The sequence below is a fragment of the Urocampus carinirostris genome, chromosome 1, assembly GCF_059441175.1.
Source record: "Urocampus carinirostris isolate Australia breed hairy pipefish chromosome 1, RoL_Ucar_1.0, whole genome shotgun sequence".
Classification (NCBI taxonomy): domain Eukaryota; kingdom Metazoa; phylum Chordata; class Actinopteri; order Syngnathiformes; family Syngnathidae; genus Urocampus; species Urocampus carinirostris.
In genome coordinates, this window is record NC_142349.1 from 37,700,916 (window position 1) to 37,717,716 (window position 16,801).

Sequence of the window (16,801 nt, forward strand, 5' to 3'; positions counted from 1 at the left end):
GATCAGTCTAGTAGTCTGAAGGCAAACTCGCTACATAAATTCAAATTTTAATTCTTTTAATAACATTTCATGAATTTTGGTTAAGAAATGACAATACAAAAAGAATGAAACTGAAGACACTGTTTAATCCAGTATCAACACAATAATGTATTCAACATGGAATCGACATGGAACAAACGTTGTATTCAGGCACATTCACTGTGTGATTTATTCAATCGTTATCAGGAGAAAAAAAACAAAAGAAAGAAAGAAAAATCAACCGGCGGCGGGGGTTAAACTCATGGCAAGTGTCTTGCACGTGGGGAGGGGGAAGAGAATCAAAAGAAGTTAATTATGCTTTCCTTGCTCCTGAGTTTCACCAATGTGGCCGAACTAGACAGCTTAAGAACAAGGTCCTGAATTGCCAGACTTCTTGCTTTTCACTGCTGTTTATTCGGGTAATGGCCTCAATCACTACAGCTTAAACCGCAGGTTTCAAACAGACGGCCCGCGGGCCAGATCAGACCCTCTAAGGGATTGAATCCAGCCCGCGAGACAACACTCAGAGAAGCGCAAGAGAAAAACAAGCTGCAGGTTGAAATATGTCAACTTGATTTTGCCAAAGCCAGGTGCCATGAACAAAGACACTGTACTTGAATTTCTTTTTTTTCTCTCTCTCTCTCTCTCTCTCTCTCTCTCTCTCTCTCTCTCTCTCTCTCTCTCTCTCTCTCTCTCTCTCTCTCTCTCTCTCTCTCTTTTCCACCCCTTTTCTCTCACTCTCTCTGTCTCTGTCTCTTTCACTCTCTGTGTCCCTCTTTTTCTCTTCCTTTGTTGCTCTTTGTTTCTTTCTCTCTGTGTCTTTCTAACTTCTTTTGCTCTAACTTCCTTTTTTCCTTTTCTCTCTTTTCTCTTTCTCTCTTCCTACCCTTCGCACTTTCTTTTCTCTTTTCTCTCCTTCTGTCTTTCTATTTCTCTTTTGATTTCTTTCTTCCTCTCGCCCTCTTTTTCCTCTCTCTCTCACGACTTTTTATCTCTTTTGTTTCTCACGCTCTCTCCCTCTCTCTTTTTTTCTTTCTTTGTCCTGCTCTCTCTCCTTTTCCCTCCCTCTTTCTCTTTTTTTTTCTTTAATCAACTAGTCCGGCCCCCGACAGAATGTTTGTTCTATCGTGTGGCCCCCGAGTTAAAGTGAGTTTGACACCCCTGCCTTAAACGTTGTCATAAAAAGACAATAATTGTCCAATGCAACAACAACTTTTCACAGAGCGTAACACTGCACTTCTGTAGGACTTCACAGTCTCCGTGTTTCTGCTGCTTTTACCTTCTCTTTCAAAACAATTCACATGTTGAACTGTGAAGGACGCTTAAGACCACTCCATATTTTTTGCAAGATGGCAGAACATTAATATTAGCTAAAAGGAATGGGATTTCTATTTGGATAGGATCAATGAAGGACACTCATTCGTACAGGCCATTGCTCTAAAGTTACCCAGCCTACACAACCGAACAGAATACATTTTGAAATTGAAACGGTCACCATGAGAAGATCTCTGACGTCTTGAAAATTCTTATCTCAGCTGGGATACAGCGTGGATGACTGTTGAGGTTAGACATGGCTTTGTGGTACCTTGCGTTGTTCGACCAGCAGGTTAGAAAAGAGTTAGTCTTTATATACTTAACTTGTTTTTCTTGTTTTAAAATTTGACATGAACTGCCATCTGCCCTACCTATATTTATGCATGATTAGTATGGACGCAACGGGCGTATTGTTAATTCTTACTTTGTGAAAAGTCATGGAACATTATTTTGAAAAGCATCAACAGAAAACTCAACGGTCGCAGGACCCGCCTCTGGTGACCGTGATACCATTACCATTTAAAAGGAAAAGCGTGAACAACTTTCTTCTCCGCTCTTTGCTACCCATGTTTTAACTGCCAAGAAGCTCCCCTCACAAGCGGTTGTGGGGATGGCCGACCGAAGTCTCCTTGCTTGGGGCTGGGCTACCCCAAAGCCACGAGGCTAGGAAAGCCCATGGTTCTCCCTGTCCCTGTCGTCTGGATGAGGACAGCCTTCAGATCAACTGTCAAAAAGGCATATGCGACCACATCCTACCCGCTGGCGGGCCGTCAGGCTGGTAGGACGCAAATGCGTGTCTGAGACACGTAAAGACACGTGTCTGTACAATGTCACCAGTCACTTAAATACGTCATCCCAAATAGATTAATCTCTTGCCATTCAAGATATGCTGACCATTTAAAAATCTACTCATCACAGAAACTTCATGAACATTTTGAAACAAGATATCCGAAAAATGTAATGCGAGGGTAGCTCACCAAAGACGTCGTATTGCAGCTGTCAACATTCGATGATCATAAGTAACCATGGTTTATATCTTTAGGTTTGAAGTCTGAACTGTGGCAAAAGGTCACAAAGTTCAAGGGGGCCAAAGAGTTCTGCAAGCCAATGTATAAATATTCTATATATATGTATACATTATATATCACAGAATGCACTGCGTGATACTTTTTCTTCAGAGGAAAATTGAGTCGGCAGCTGCTTACCCTAGTTGCAAGACCTGTTGCAACTTAATATTGATCCATATATAAGGCGCACTGTATTATAAGGCGCATGGTCAGCTTTTGAAAAGAATTAAGGCATTTAGGTGCGTAAAATATGGTAAAATAAAAATTTGTCAACAAAAGCTTTAACTATTGTGCTAGAAGTCTACATTGGGTTCCCTCACCATATCTTATGTGACAAACACTAACTAGCTTAACTGTGTAACGTGTTTAACCCAAAAAAATGAGAAAGCGTATATACCTGGAAAATGTACTTAATTGCATTTACAATAAAAAGCAGAAGTACATGATAAAATCAAAGGTACATCATGCATGCAGGGTCCTTTAATAAAAGTACATTTTAAAATGATGAATGAATATTATCTTATTGTTTTTGGTCAATATATGAAAGTTATGTTATATAAGAGATTACAGGAGTTTGATTTTCAGAAAACACAGATGGACACATATTGACAAAAGTAGACCACATGCTCAAGTCAAAAATCCAATAGAGCATAAACTCACAAACTTAAAATAAGCTTTTTTTCTTCATGTAGTGACCGAAGTAAACTCACTGTTGGAAAACCCCAACAGTAAAGCACATACAAGTGTGAATCTGAAGAAAACTGGTTCTCTGATTCATCCAATATTTGGTTCAATACATTTCTGTTTTGAATGTTCTGGTTCGATGCATCAAAAAAGCTTACACTGATGTTGTATGAATGAATGACTGGATGTGGAGTGTTAATAAAATGGGGGGAAAATAATTTCTGATACTGATATAACCAGGTAAAACTAATTTTAAGTTACCTGTCCAAATGAATGTTGTGCCATCTCGCCTTTCCCAGATTGAATCGTACATGATTCAATTGTTTGTTTGTTTGTACATGATTCAAATTGAATCGTTTCTCCGGCGCCGTCACGAATGGCAGCCACTCCAGCAGCTCCCGTGTTATTTTCGATTGTTCTCAGTTATTTTTGATTGTTCTCAGCTTAGGGATGCTGCTGGAAAAGTGAATTTCCCTTCGGGGATGAATAAAGTATCTATCTATCTATCTATCTATCTAATATATCGATAAGCTTTTAAAAGGATGTGGAAGAACTGTTCTGACCAAAAAGAGAGCAGGGTAACAACGGTTGCACATTCCACAATATTATTTTCCTGTAATATTTATAATGCAATATTCCTATATATTCTGCCTTTGAATTCTAAAATATGATCTATTGGTCTTGATAATTTAACAAATGAAGTTAAAAAGAAAAAAAAATACTAACCTAACATTCATGCCTATGGAAAATGAAAGGAAACCGTATCAGAAAATTAGTACAGAAGAAAGAAAAGATAAGAGATACCATGGCATAAATTGAAGCCCAGACCCTCAATATTGAAGAACCACTGACCAACTTGCTGCTTTGTTTAAACTCTGATTAAATGAAAGATAATCTGGGGTCAAATGTTGTAGTTTTAATCAATTTAGCCATAAACTACCAATCAATTGTCTTCCTTTAACTCAGAGGCACAGTCCCATCTGTGGGGAAAGATTTTGTTCTTTTTAACTATGAAAGGATGGCAGAATGGCTTTTGTTTTTGTTCTGTTTTGTTTTTCAGACAGCCATGCAGCTTTTCCATCTCTGTAGCTCTTCTTTGGAAATATTCCCACATGTGTATAAATAGATTTTAATTAGCCGTTGCAATTGTGGCCATTGGAATTTTTCATCAAGTTTAGAAGAACACCGAAAAAGCCTTTATAAATGACATAAAAGCTTCAGTGAAAGTTAGAATAGGAAAGCCAAGTGAAGTGAAAACCCTACTGGGGACCATATGGCTCTCAATAGATAGTAGGACCATATCACAATATATCTATCTATCTATCTATCTATCTATCTATCTATCTATCTATCTATCTATCTATCTATCTATCTATCTATCTATATATATATACAGATTCAGATTCAGATTCAGATCTACTTTATTGTCATTCTAGTACACGTGTATACAGAACGAAATGTCGATGGATCTGACTCCCACAGTTTCCCTCAGTGTCCTTCAGTGTACAGATATAAATAAAGCTGTATTGTATTGTATATATATATAACTGAGCTCCAGACTTCCTGTGCGGAGTTTGTATGTTCTCCCCGTGCTTGCGTGGGTTTCCTCCGGGCACTCCGGTTTCCTCCCACATTCCAAAAACATGCATTTCAGGTGAATTGGCCGGTCCAAATTGTCCCTAGGGGTGAATGAGTGAGCGAGTTGTCTGTCCCCGTGTGCCCTGCGATTGGCTGGCAACCAGTTCAGGGTGTCCCCTGCCCACTGCCCGGAGATGGCTGGGATGGGCTCCAGCCCCCCCGCGACCCTAATGAGGATAAGCGGTACGGCTAATGAGATGAGATGAGATGAGATGAGATGAGATGAGATATATATATATATATATATATATATATATATATATATATATATATATATATATATATATATATATATATATATATATATATATATACAGGGAGTGCAGAATTATTGAATTAAATGAGTATTTTGACCACATCATCCTCTTTATGCATGTTGTCTTACTCCAAGCTGTATAGGCTCGAAAGCCTACTACCAATTAAGCATATCAGGTGATGTGCATCTCTGTAATGAGAAGGGGTGTGGTCTAATGACATCAACACCCTATATCAGGTGTGCATAATTATTAGGCAACTTCCTTTCCTTTGGCAAAATGGGTCAGAAGAGGGACTTGACAGGCTCTGAAAAGTCAAAAATAGTGAGATATCTTGCAGAGGGATGCAGCACTCTTAAAATTGCCAAGCTTCTGAAGCGTGATCATCGAACAATCAAGCGTTACATTCAAAATAGTCAACAGGGTCGCAAGAAGCGTGTAGAAAAACCAAGGCGCAAAATAACTGCCCGTGAACTGAGAAAAGTCAGGCGTACAGCTGCCAAGATGCCATTTGCCACCAGTTTTGCCATATTTCAGAGCTGCAACATCACTGGAGTGCCCAAAAGCACAAGGTGTGCAATACTCAGAGACATGGCCAAGGTAAGAAAGGCTGAAAAACGACCACCACTGAACAAGACACACAAGCTGAAACGTCAAGACTGGGCCAAGTAAATCTCAAGACGGATTTTTCTAAGGTTTTATGGACTGATGAAATGAGAGTGAGTCTTGATGGGCCAGATGGATGGGCCCGTGGCTGGATCGGTAAAGGGCAGAGAGCTCCAGTCCGCCTCAGACGCCAGCAAGGTGGAGGTGGGGTACTGGTATGGGCTGGTATCATCAAAGATGAGCTTGTGGGGCCTTTTCGGGTTGAGGATGGACTCAAGCTCAACTCCCAGTCCTACTGCCAGTTTCTGGAAGACACCTTCTTCAAGCAGTGGTACAGGAAGAAGTCCGCATCCTTCAAGAAAAACATGATTTTCATGCAGGACAACGCTCCATCACACGCATCCAAGTACTCCACAGCGTGGCTGGCAAGAAAGGGTCTAAAAGAAGAAAAACTAATGACATGGCCTCCTTGTTCACCTGATCTGAACCCCATAGAGAACCTGTGGTCCCTCATCAAATGTGAGATTTACAAGGAGGGAAAACAGTACACCTCTCTGAACAGTGTCTGGGAGGCTGTGGTTGCTGCTGCACGCAATGTTGATCGTGAACAGATCAAAGCACTGACAGAATCCATGGATGGCAGGCTTTTGAGTGTCCTTACAAAGAAAGGTGGCTATATTGGTCACTGATTTGTTTTTGTTTTGTTTTTGAATGTCAGAAATGTATATTTGTGAATGTTGAGCTGTTATATTGGTTTCCCTGATGAAAATAAATAATTGAAATGGGTATACATTTGTTTTTTGTTAAGTTGCCTAATAATTATGCACAGTAATAGTCACCTGCACACACAGATATCCTCCTAAAATAGCTAAAACTAAAAAAGCCCCACTCCAACTTCCAAAATATTCAGCTTTGATATTAATGAGACTTTTGGGTTCATTAAGAACATGGTTGTTGTTCAATAATAAAATTAATCCTCAAAAATACAACTTGCCTAATAATTCTGCACTCCCTGTATATATAAAAAAATAAACAGCGCAGTGGTTAGCGTGTCTGCGGCACAGTTCTGAGGTCATGAGATCAAACCTTCCTGTGTGGAGTTTGCATGTTCTTCCCGTGCTTGCGTGGGTTTCTACCGGGCACTCCGGTTTCCTCTCACATTCCAAAACCATGCATGTCAGGTTAGTTGGCCGGTTCAAATTGTCTCTACGTGTGAATGAGGGAATGAATTTTCTGTCTCTGTGTACCCTGCAACTGGCCTGCAACAAGTTCAGGGTGTCCCCTGCCCACTGCCCGAAGATAACTGAGATGGGCTCCAGCACTCCCGCGACCCTACTGAGGATAATAAGCGGTGCAGATGATGGATGGATAGATGGAAAGGTGTATGTATATATATATATATATATATATATATATATATATATATATATATATATATGCCAGGCTTATTTTCAATTTTTTTTAACTAGTGTCCTCAAGAACAAACGGCATATACGGGTCATGCTCCACATTGGTGATTGACTCCTGACACACTTACACACCTACCCTGCCTGAACATCTTTTATAAATACAAAATGTGTAAACAGATTTTTTTTTTTACACACGAAAAGAAGAACCAGGATAACTACTCCTAATTAAGCTTAAACAAGACCAAAAACAAATAATTTGGGTGTCGAGGAATTAAGTTTTACAAAAGAGCTTGAAAGAGATAGTGTGTACAATTTAGCACCATCTAATGGAGGGGGAAAAAGTATTCGGTACCTACTATTACGAAAATTGATTGCAATTATATGTTCAAACATCCTCTAGAAAATCTTGGAAAGGTAGTACTCATCTCATCTCATCTCATCTCATTAGCTGCACCGCTTATCCTCTGTAGCAGGGGTCGGGAACCTATGGCTCGCGAGCCATATATGGCTCTTTCTAGGAATATCTATGGCTCAGAGACAAATTTGATTGCATGCAAAATTTCTCCATCATATTCGAAACTTGAGTTGTTCGTCCTATTCAGGTACACGCAAAGCCAATCCAGAGCTAAGTATTACGGCGCTACTTCGCAGTATATATAGGGCACGTTTTTCACTACAATTTACAGTCAAGGTGTCACACAAAAAAGGGGGGAAAAAAACTCGTTTTGGCTGTACAACGCTAAAGAATCCTTTATATAAAAGTTCACTATATAATCTGTGTTCAGTGTTCAGATACCTTATGATGAATCCACAGAACACACTGTAAATACGCCAAAACAGCGGAAGAGAACTTAGTCTTTTGATTGGGTGAGTGGGAGGGATGGGTGGAGCCATGCAAAAAGCGCAAGCACTCCCTCCCATCTCTCGCCCTACGCCATCTGCGCCAAAAGTGAGCTCATCAGGCTCCCTATTTGCAGAATGTTGTGACGTTTTTACACAATAACAACTTGCATCTGGTTTTGAAACCAATATGTATGAAAAAAAGTGTCAAAAGGAGTTTAACCGATCTTGAGTAATTGCAAGAAAGAGACAATTTTAAAGTGGTATGTTTGTTGATTTTGGGACAGGGGCTCTGGCATTATTCTCTTTTCATAATTTTTATCAAATCATCAAAAATAAATGTGCTGAAGACTAAGCTTTTGTCTGGGGTGCGGGTTTAGCAATTTTGTAAATTTGTCTCATAATATGTGGTGTGGCTCTTTCCCAAAATAAAATTAATATTTTTTGCTTTTATGGCTCTTTGAGTCAAAAAGGTTCCCGACCCCTGCTCTGTAGGGTCGCGGGGGTGCTGGAGCCCATCCCAGCAATCATCGGGCAGTGTGCAGGGGACACCCTGAACTGGTTGCCAGCCAAATATCAAAAAAGTTTTTAATAATGGGCTAAGAATTTTTTGGGGGAGTGCACAGATAAAAAAGAGAGAAACCCTCCACCGCTTGCTCATTCACTCCAAATACAAAGTGTTTATACTTTGTGGTAGGCTTACAAAATGTGTAGCGTCTGAGTCACTGTAGCATGAATGCTTTGGAAAAAAATGCCGTCTCTTCTTTTGCCCCTCATTAATACACATCATACATTTAAAGGTGCTTTTTTTTCAGCAGGGCAGTAAATAAGATAATCAAAAACCTCAGCTGACGATCATTTGTGTACTTTGACAAAAGAAGGTCACTGGTAAATGTTTATGCATGAAAACATTGCACAAAGTGTATTACCAAAGAACTGGATGTTTCCATAGTTATACTTGTAGTGGTGGGTTTTTACCAGTTGTTCCCACAACCGATTTCATTTAAGCTGTGCTGAGTGGCTTGTGTCGCTACGGGAGCATGTTTTGTTACAATCCTGCTGTTATTTTGTCCTGCTCCTTTGTACTCTACAACCAACATTGGGATGGGCAGAGGTGACTCAAGAGAACACACAGCCTAATGCACCACCTACCTGCATTTTATGCTTTCAGAGAGGCTGTGTACCTCTGTGGGTCAGAGGTTCCCTCTACTCTTCCTGCATTATTCGAACTGGCCTCGTGTTCTCACATTTTGATGCACTACATAGAAGTGAGCGCCAATGACCACAGTGCAAACACACAACTGTCAAGTCGGCTACCATGTGATCAGTGTAATACAGAAGGACTAGGTTCATGACAAAACTGGAGGGGTCTGGGCCAAGGCAGTTGGGCTATTTCTTTGGCGCCCACGTCTGTTACAGCATGTTCCTCTTTCCAGCTCCTACCTAAAGGAAGCCTCCCAAAACATCACAATTTACCTTTACTCAGATCCATTCCGTAAATTTTACCTTTTTCTCAAATCAGAATCAGTGTTCTCGTTTGCCCGCGTCCCTGCGTCCTAGACGCATCATTTTTGCTGGAGACGCATAGTCTCAAATCAACGTGTGTCCCCGGGACGCAACTTTTTTGACACAAAATTGTCATTATTAACCGATTACATTTTTTTTAAACAAAGATTTACCGCACTCCAAACTTTTCGTCAGGCAGATCCGGCAGATGTTTTGGTGTCGCGGTTCGAGTTTTTGTCTGCACGCCGATCTCGAGTTGTGTGGTGAAAAGTCCGTCTCTTTTTAGAGAACGGGCTTTTTCGGCTCAACTCATTCAAGAGAGCCGTCTCTCAAACGGCTCACTTGCTTTGATGCATTAAATTACGAATTATTATGTCGTATAAAAAAGTTAAGAAAAAAAGGAAATATATAAGGAGAAAATGAAAAAAAAGACAGGTTTGTGGTTATCCCTTTAATCGGTATATTACCAACAATAATTTGATGCAGAAAATGAATTAATAATTACAATTTCAACCTCGATAACACTAGATTTTGGGGACCCATAGATCTCTGTTGGGACCCATAGATTTTTGAGCATGCGAGTCCTCGGGACTCATCACTTTTCAGAGGTAAAATGAACACTGCAGATTTATTGACAGCATATTTTTTTCACGGAATCTGTGTCGTTGACTATAAATTTGTTGACTATAAAATGCACTAAATGTGTGAAGCAAAAAAAAAAAAAATGTTAAAAGCCAACAGTAAACTCTCAATAACTTTAACATGCACCCTATTTAATCCAAAAGACATGACAGCTGCAAAACACTGCCACAACTTTACCCAGATATTCATTTTTCACCAAAAATCAGATAATAAGATAAGCAATGTGATTGGCTCGGTTATCACTGGTAGCATTTTCAAATCTGACAAAGTACATCTTGTTTTGTATTTAGCTTGACGTCCCACATTATCAGTGGACAAGTGGTAACGTATATCTATGTAATTCTCAATGAGAGAAAGAAGCTCCACATATTTTCCTCTGTTTGGGATTCAAGGCTGTAATTATGTCCCCAAAATAAACGATCCTGCTTGCCCCCTAAAAATGACACACTCTTTTTAAGATTTCTCTAATTATTTATTTTATTTATTTTTTGGTTTTGTAGCTACCTTTCCCTGCAAACTTGTCGCTGAGCTTTAAATCTTTTGGTGAGGCCGAACAAGGGGGCTCGTAGTTCATGGGCTGAAAGTGGTCGACAAAACCTTTACTCTGTTGCGATTTCTTAACGATGGCTAGCTTCTCTTGAAAGGTCCATCTTAAAAATGGCTTTAACAGTATATCTGCAACCAAATCTTTTTTTTCCTCCTCCAGCCATTGGGGTTTGACAAAAAAGTTTTTGCATCAACACCACACATTATATTTGCTTGTGCAGTGAGTTAACGGCGGGCAGTTTGCACGATCGTTTGGTGAATTACCGCCCCCTTGTTTGTGAAAGTGTAAGGTTTCTCATTCCAGCAGGGCTATTTTGAAGGAATTCCAAAATTTCAACAGCGAATTCAAACCTGTTATGCTGCAGGACTCCTTCATAGAGAGCATTGAGGGCCTCTGGGTGGATTTATGAGCCTGGTAACAAGTAATGGCTGATATCTGATAGGTTAAATGCTTAAATATGAAGGCACATGTCTAGAAGCAGTGCAAACAGGGAGACACAATGAAAGCTGACAGGAAATGTTGTATTACTGTATTTATCAATTTGAGGCTTTCTTTAGGTACAGCACAAAAAACAACACAAACCATTGATTAAGAAATATTGAAGGACACCATTTAATTAGCATCACACGATTCCTATTTGTCAGGCCAGCAGAGGAGGCCTAGCAGGCCATCACGGCTAACCACTGCTGTTACAGTACTTCTGCTCAGTCTTAGTTGTGTTTTTTCGGGGGGCTCAAAAAATATGTTTTCTAGGGGCTAAAAAGAACTACAGCTTAATCCTTGGACAAATTATAAAAAAGTTCTAAAATAACTTTCATAGCAAAAAAAAAAATCACAGTTTTGCTGTACTCTGTTATTAATTTATTTGAAAAAAGAACATTTGAGTAAACAAGCAATGAATTTGTGAGGCATTTAATCCCTGCAAAATTAGCTAAATTAATTTCAAACAATGCATAAAGTTAAATAATAACTGATATATTTTACTCTGCAGCACGGCGGCGCAGTGGTTAGCGCATGTGCGGCACAGTTCATGTCTTGGTTCAAATCCAGCTCCAGACTTCCTGTGCGGAGTTTGTATGTTCTCCCCGTGCTTGCGTGGGTTTCCTCCGGGCTCTCCGGTTTCCTCCCACATTCCAAAAAACATGCATTTCAGGTAAATTGGCCGGTCCAAATTGTCCGTAGGTGCGAATGAGTGAGTTGTCTGTCCCCGTGTGCCCTGCGATTGGCTGGCAACCAGTTCAGAGTGTCCCCTGCCACTGCCCGATGATTGCTGGGATGGGCTCCAGCACCCGCGCGACCCTACTGAGGATAAGCGGTGCAGCTAATGAGATTAGATATTTTACTGTACTGCAAACACACCGGTTAAAACGTTTTGGGTAGAAAATGTAGTGAAATGCGTAAAATATTCATCAAATAAAAGTCCATTGTTTTACTGGCAGATATTCTTGCTCATCTCATTATATATTGCTGTATATTTTTAGATATATTTAAAGAGTCATGTTTTGTAAAATATATATTTTTTTATTGAATAAATGATTTAGCCATCTGCTATTTAGGAAAAAAAACACATATGTTAAACGACAATTTCTTTGTCTTAAGCCTATGATTAGTTTTTGGGTTTTTTTGCTATGGTATTTTACTCTGTAAGCTTTCTCGTGTTATTTCTCATGCTTCCAACTTTAATGGCATAGTTTGGAATATGTGCTTTTAACATTTCCAAATACGAGTTGACTCTATACAGTGGTGATGAGTGCGACTACAAAATGTCACGGTGTGTTCAGTGTTCCCGAAAGCACATCTAGACCCAGTTGAGGTTATTGTGATGTTGTTTCCAAAGCCTGCAGTAGTCGCTATACATTTTTAAGCTTAGAGCTACTTTTTTGTTACTGACTAGCGGGAAGGGTCACCAGTTTAATATGCATTTATAAAATAACATGTAATTACTATGTTGTTACTATGTTATTACTGGGTTTTCATATTAGAAGTTAAAATAGGCTCAGCCAACCACTAAACAGCAAGCCAGATAGGAATCAAGTTTCCTAGAAAATCACAACGACCTATGAAATATTTTCAGAACCAGTGGCAATGGGACTATATGGTGCCTGCGGGCATTAGGTTGGAAACCCCTGGTGTACTGGGGGCTTGCGTTTATCTGCCATGCTTCAAAGTTTGCGTGACCAACATTGGCTTTTAAGTCGAGTCAAGTCACATTTATTTGTATAGCCCTTAATCGCAAATTATCTTAAAGGAACGCACAGGCCACAAAAGCGTCTGTATACAAAATGTAGCGAACATCAATTAAAAAAAATGACACTGGTTACATGTAACATTGTCCAAAAGGCCATGACAGAAACAATGAAGCTTCCCAGCTGTTCTTTTTTTCCTACCTTCCCATGAACTTCACTTGTTTCCATAATTCCATAATTTTCATAACTTTGATGATTACCTTATACTTAAACCTCCGTTTAAAAAGCAAACAATGCAAGGCTGTCATTCCATATTGAGCCCAACTCCTCCTAGTTGTGAGTGGAATTAACTACGCAAAAGTACCTAAAATATTTTAACATTTTATTTCTTCATAATTAAAGATTAAGAGAGCATCTCTCTATCCTGAAGGCTTTTGAGGTCTGTTGTCTCTCTCGAGTCTTTAGCGCTCACACAGAGCTTAATGTTTTAGAACGTATTGTAATGAAGCGCAGAAAAATAATTAGCTTTTGTCCAGGGAATTATCATGCACTGGATTCATATAATGCTCATTGTCAAGCAGACAAAGAGCATCTGCCAGTGCCTGGTTTCATGTTTCAATATGAATATTATCCATCTGCTCACCTGGCAGCTGTCTGTCGTGTCTTTCTGTCAGTCCCCACCGCTTCGCTTTGTTGCAAATTGAACGGGGATTTTTGACAAGTCATAAAATGAAAAAAGGCTTTTCCAGTCCAAAGCTCATTTTGAAGCAGAACTTACAAAGTAAAAAATCCCAAAAGTAATAGCTTCACCCAAAAATTCTGGGGGGAAAAAAACAGGTACTTGCTCAAAACACCAACGTTCAGACGATCAATATCTGTTTGTTCTTGCCAGATGAAAAGGTTATAGATTTTTTGTGAATTAGTTGTTTTTATTTTGACCTAACTTTTTCTTTTTAATCAGTCCCACCATAGTTTTTTTTTTTCATTTTAGACAAGATTTGTTTGTTGCTGCATGATATGTGACAAACCAATTGAATGCAACTTGTACAAGTACAGTTGCCTGCACTTTAACAAACGTGTGGCTAACAGATTACAAGATGAGCTCTTTTTTTATACCAGTCACACAAGGATTTTGAAAAATTAAAAACTAATAAAGATTCTCAATGTTAAGAGCATAGCCAAGGGGCATCAATTAAGTGCAGCAATGTGAGCAGAGCTCCTTTAGCCTTTATCTAATCAGAATCAAATTAATTACATTCTTTTTTGCTGAAGTGGCAGTCTGGCAGGATTTGCACTCAGTTATCTGCAAATATATAGACTTTGTCAATGATCATTTGTGGGTGTGTGTGGGGGGGTGTGAATATTTGAATTAATGCAGGGTGTAACTGTGACTGACTGGTTAGCACATCTTCTTCTCAGTTCAGAGGTCCTGGGTTCAATTCCAGCTACCGGCCTCGCTGTATGGAGTTTGCACTCAGGTTTCTTCCCACATCCCAAAAACATGCATGCTAGGTTTATAAGTGGTTACAAATTGCCCCAGGGAATGAATGTGTGAGTGAATGGTTGTCTGTCCATGACATGTGGCCTATAATTGCATACCTGTCAACCTGCACGTTTTTGCCGTAAAAAGTATGTTTATGATGCATTTTAAGACGTGTACGACGTACAAGAATATCTGTACGGAAAAACACTTTGTCAATTATGGGTACCATCCGGTATACACGTACTGTCACGAAACGGCAAATCAATCAAGTCAAACGAGTTCGGCGCAGTAGCCTCTATCTCGATATCGTTTTTTTTTCGTTGCAAACAAAGTAACATCGGATTTCATGTGGTAGTTGTGTAGTGAAAGGAAGTCCGTCTCTTTAGAGAACCGGCTTTTTCGGCTCAACTCATTAAAGAGAGCCAGCTCTCAAACGGCTCATTGGCTTTGATGCATTATATTACGAATTTGTATGTTGTATACAGAAGTTAAGAAAAAAGGAAGTGTAAAAGGAGAAAATGAAAAAAGAAAGGTTTGTGGGTATCCCTTTAATCAGTATATTACCAACAATAATTTAACATTATGCAGAAAATGAATTAATAATTTGAATAAGAAAATGTATTATTCTACTTGATTATATTTGCTTGTGGTTTTTCCATCTACAGTGCATGTCCAAGCTACTTCATTTTTGAACTTTTTGTAATAAACCTCATTCATGTCGAGCAACTCAGTATCTCACAACAAAATGTTAGTTAACAATATATATGATATAAAGAAACACATGCACAATATAACATGTTAAACTACATAAATATACACGTTTAAAAAAAATATGGTGTAAGAATATTTTGTATTTTGTAAGGGAAAATACGACAGTTTGTAAGGGCATGGAGCCCTGGAGGTTGACAGGTATCTAATTGGATGGCAACCAGTCCATGTTATCCTCTGCCCAGAGTCTGAACTTGGCTGGGGTGGGCTCTCTTGTTAAACGTTTGTAAATTAATTCAATTATTTTCTATTTTTGGTGCCGATCTTTTAGTGAAACATAAAGACACACTGGACTCCCGTTCTTCACTTATTTTCATTTATTTTTATGAATACCAAAGTGTGCAGTTTACAAATTCAAACCCAATATCATGAAGGCCAAGCTAGTTATTTGGCTCATTCTTTAATTTAATAGACCGTCAGATCCGTTGATAATAATTCAAAAACAGATCTATGCTGCCCTCTGTCTGTTATTTTTCTTATTTCTTTCTCTATACTTTACTTTTTCATGAGAAAAGTGATGTATATACTGCTGGGTTCTCCAACCTTTTTCTAGCTACGAGCTATTTTTGGTTACTAATTAGGACAAAGGGAACCCAGTTTATTATGCATTTCCAAAATGACACTTTATCATATTATTACTATATTGTTACTATGTTATTACCAATTTAAATATTGGAAGTTGGGTTCGATAGACTCAGTCAACCCCCCCAAAAAATTACTAGATAATTACAATGACCCAGCACTGGAAAGCTGTTTTCAGATTAGGTCACTTTAGCTGTCCTTAGGGGGCACTACATTGGAGGCCCATAGTATGGTGTATACAGTAGTTGAATGAAACTGTAAAGTGGTCAAATCATTGTCTAAACAGGTAACAAGAGTTTTATTTTATTCGCATTCTGAAATTTGAAGAAACACAGTAATTAAAATAATGACTAGCTTGTGCCTTTTGGGGAAATATTGCATTTAATAACTTTGTTCAAGTCAAAGCATGTCACAGAAGAGATTGTGTAATTCTGGGAGAATTATAATGTAGGTAAAATCCATAGGATACAAAACCTCTACTAATCTATAAACGAATGAATTGAGTTTATTGCAGATGTCAACTTTAAGATAAAAAAAACGACGGCAGTGGTTACCGCATGTGCGGCACAGTTTTAAGGTCTTGGGATTCTCCTGTGTGGTTTCAAATCTAGGTACCGGACTTCCTGTGCGGAGTTTGTATGTTCTCCCCGCGTTTGCGTGAGTTTCCTCCCTCCTTTGTAAAGACATGCATTTCAGGTGGATTGGCCGGTCCAAATTGTCCTCAGGTGTGAATGAGCGAGCGAGTTGTCTGTCCCTGTGTGCCCTGCGACTGACTGGCAACCAGTTCAGGGTGTCCCATGCCCACTTCCCGATGATTGCTGGGATGGGCTCCAGCACCCCCGCGACCCTACTGAGGATAAGCGGTGCAGCTAATGAGATGAGAATATAAGTGTGTTTTGAGCCTAGATTTAAACAGTTCCACGGTGGTTGCAGATCGAATCAAAGAAGGCAATGTATTTAACAGCATCGGGGCCCGAATGGAGAACACTATCGGACCTGCAGAACTCTTATTGGCTCTTGGGATCACTAGTAGACCGGCATTTACAGAGCGAAGGCTCCAGACCGGAACATAAGAGGAAATTAAATCCGAAAGATATGAAACAACACTCAACACAATTTTGATCAACTGAAATGTATTACGGTAGTTATAATCTTATCTAAACAAAACAAAAAAACTATTAGAGTCATGCTGAGATTTGTAGAGTTCCTCCTTGCTCTCATTTAGGTTTAAAATGAGAGGATGTGATCTGTGCTGCC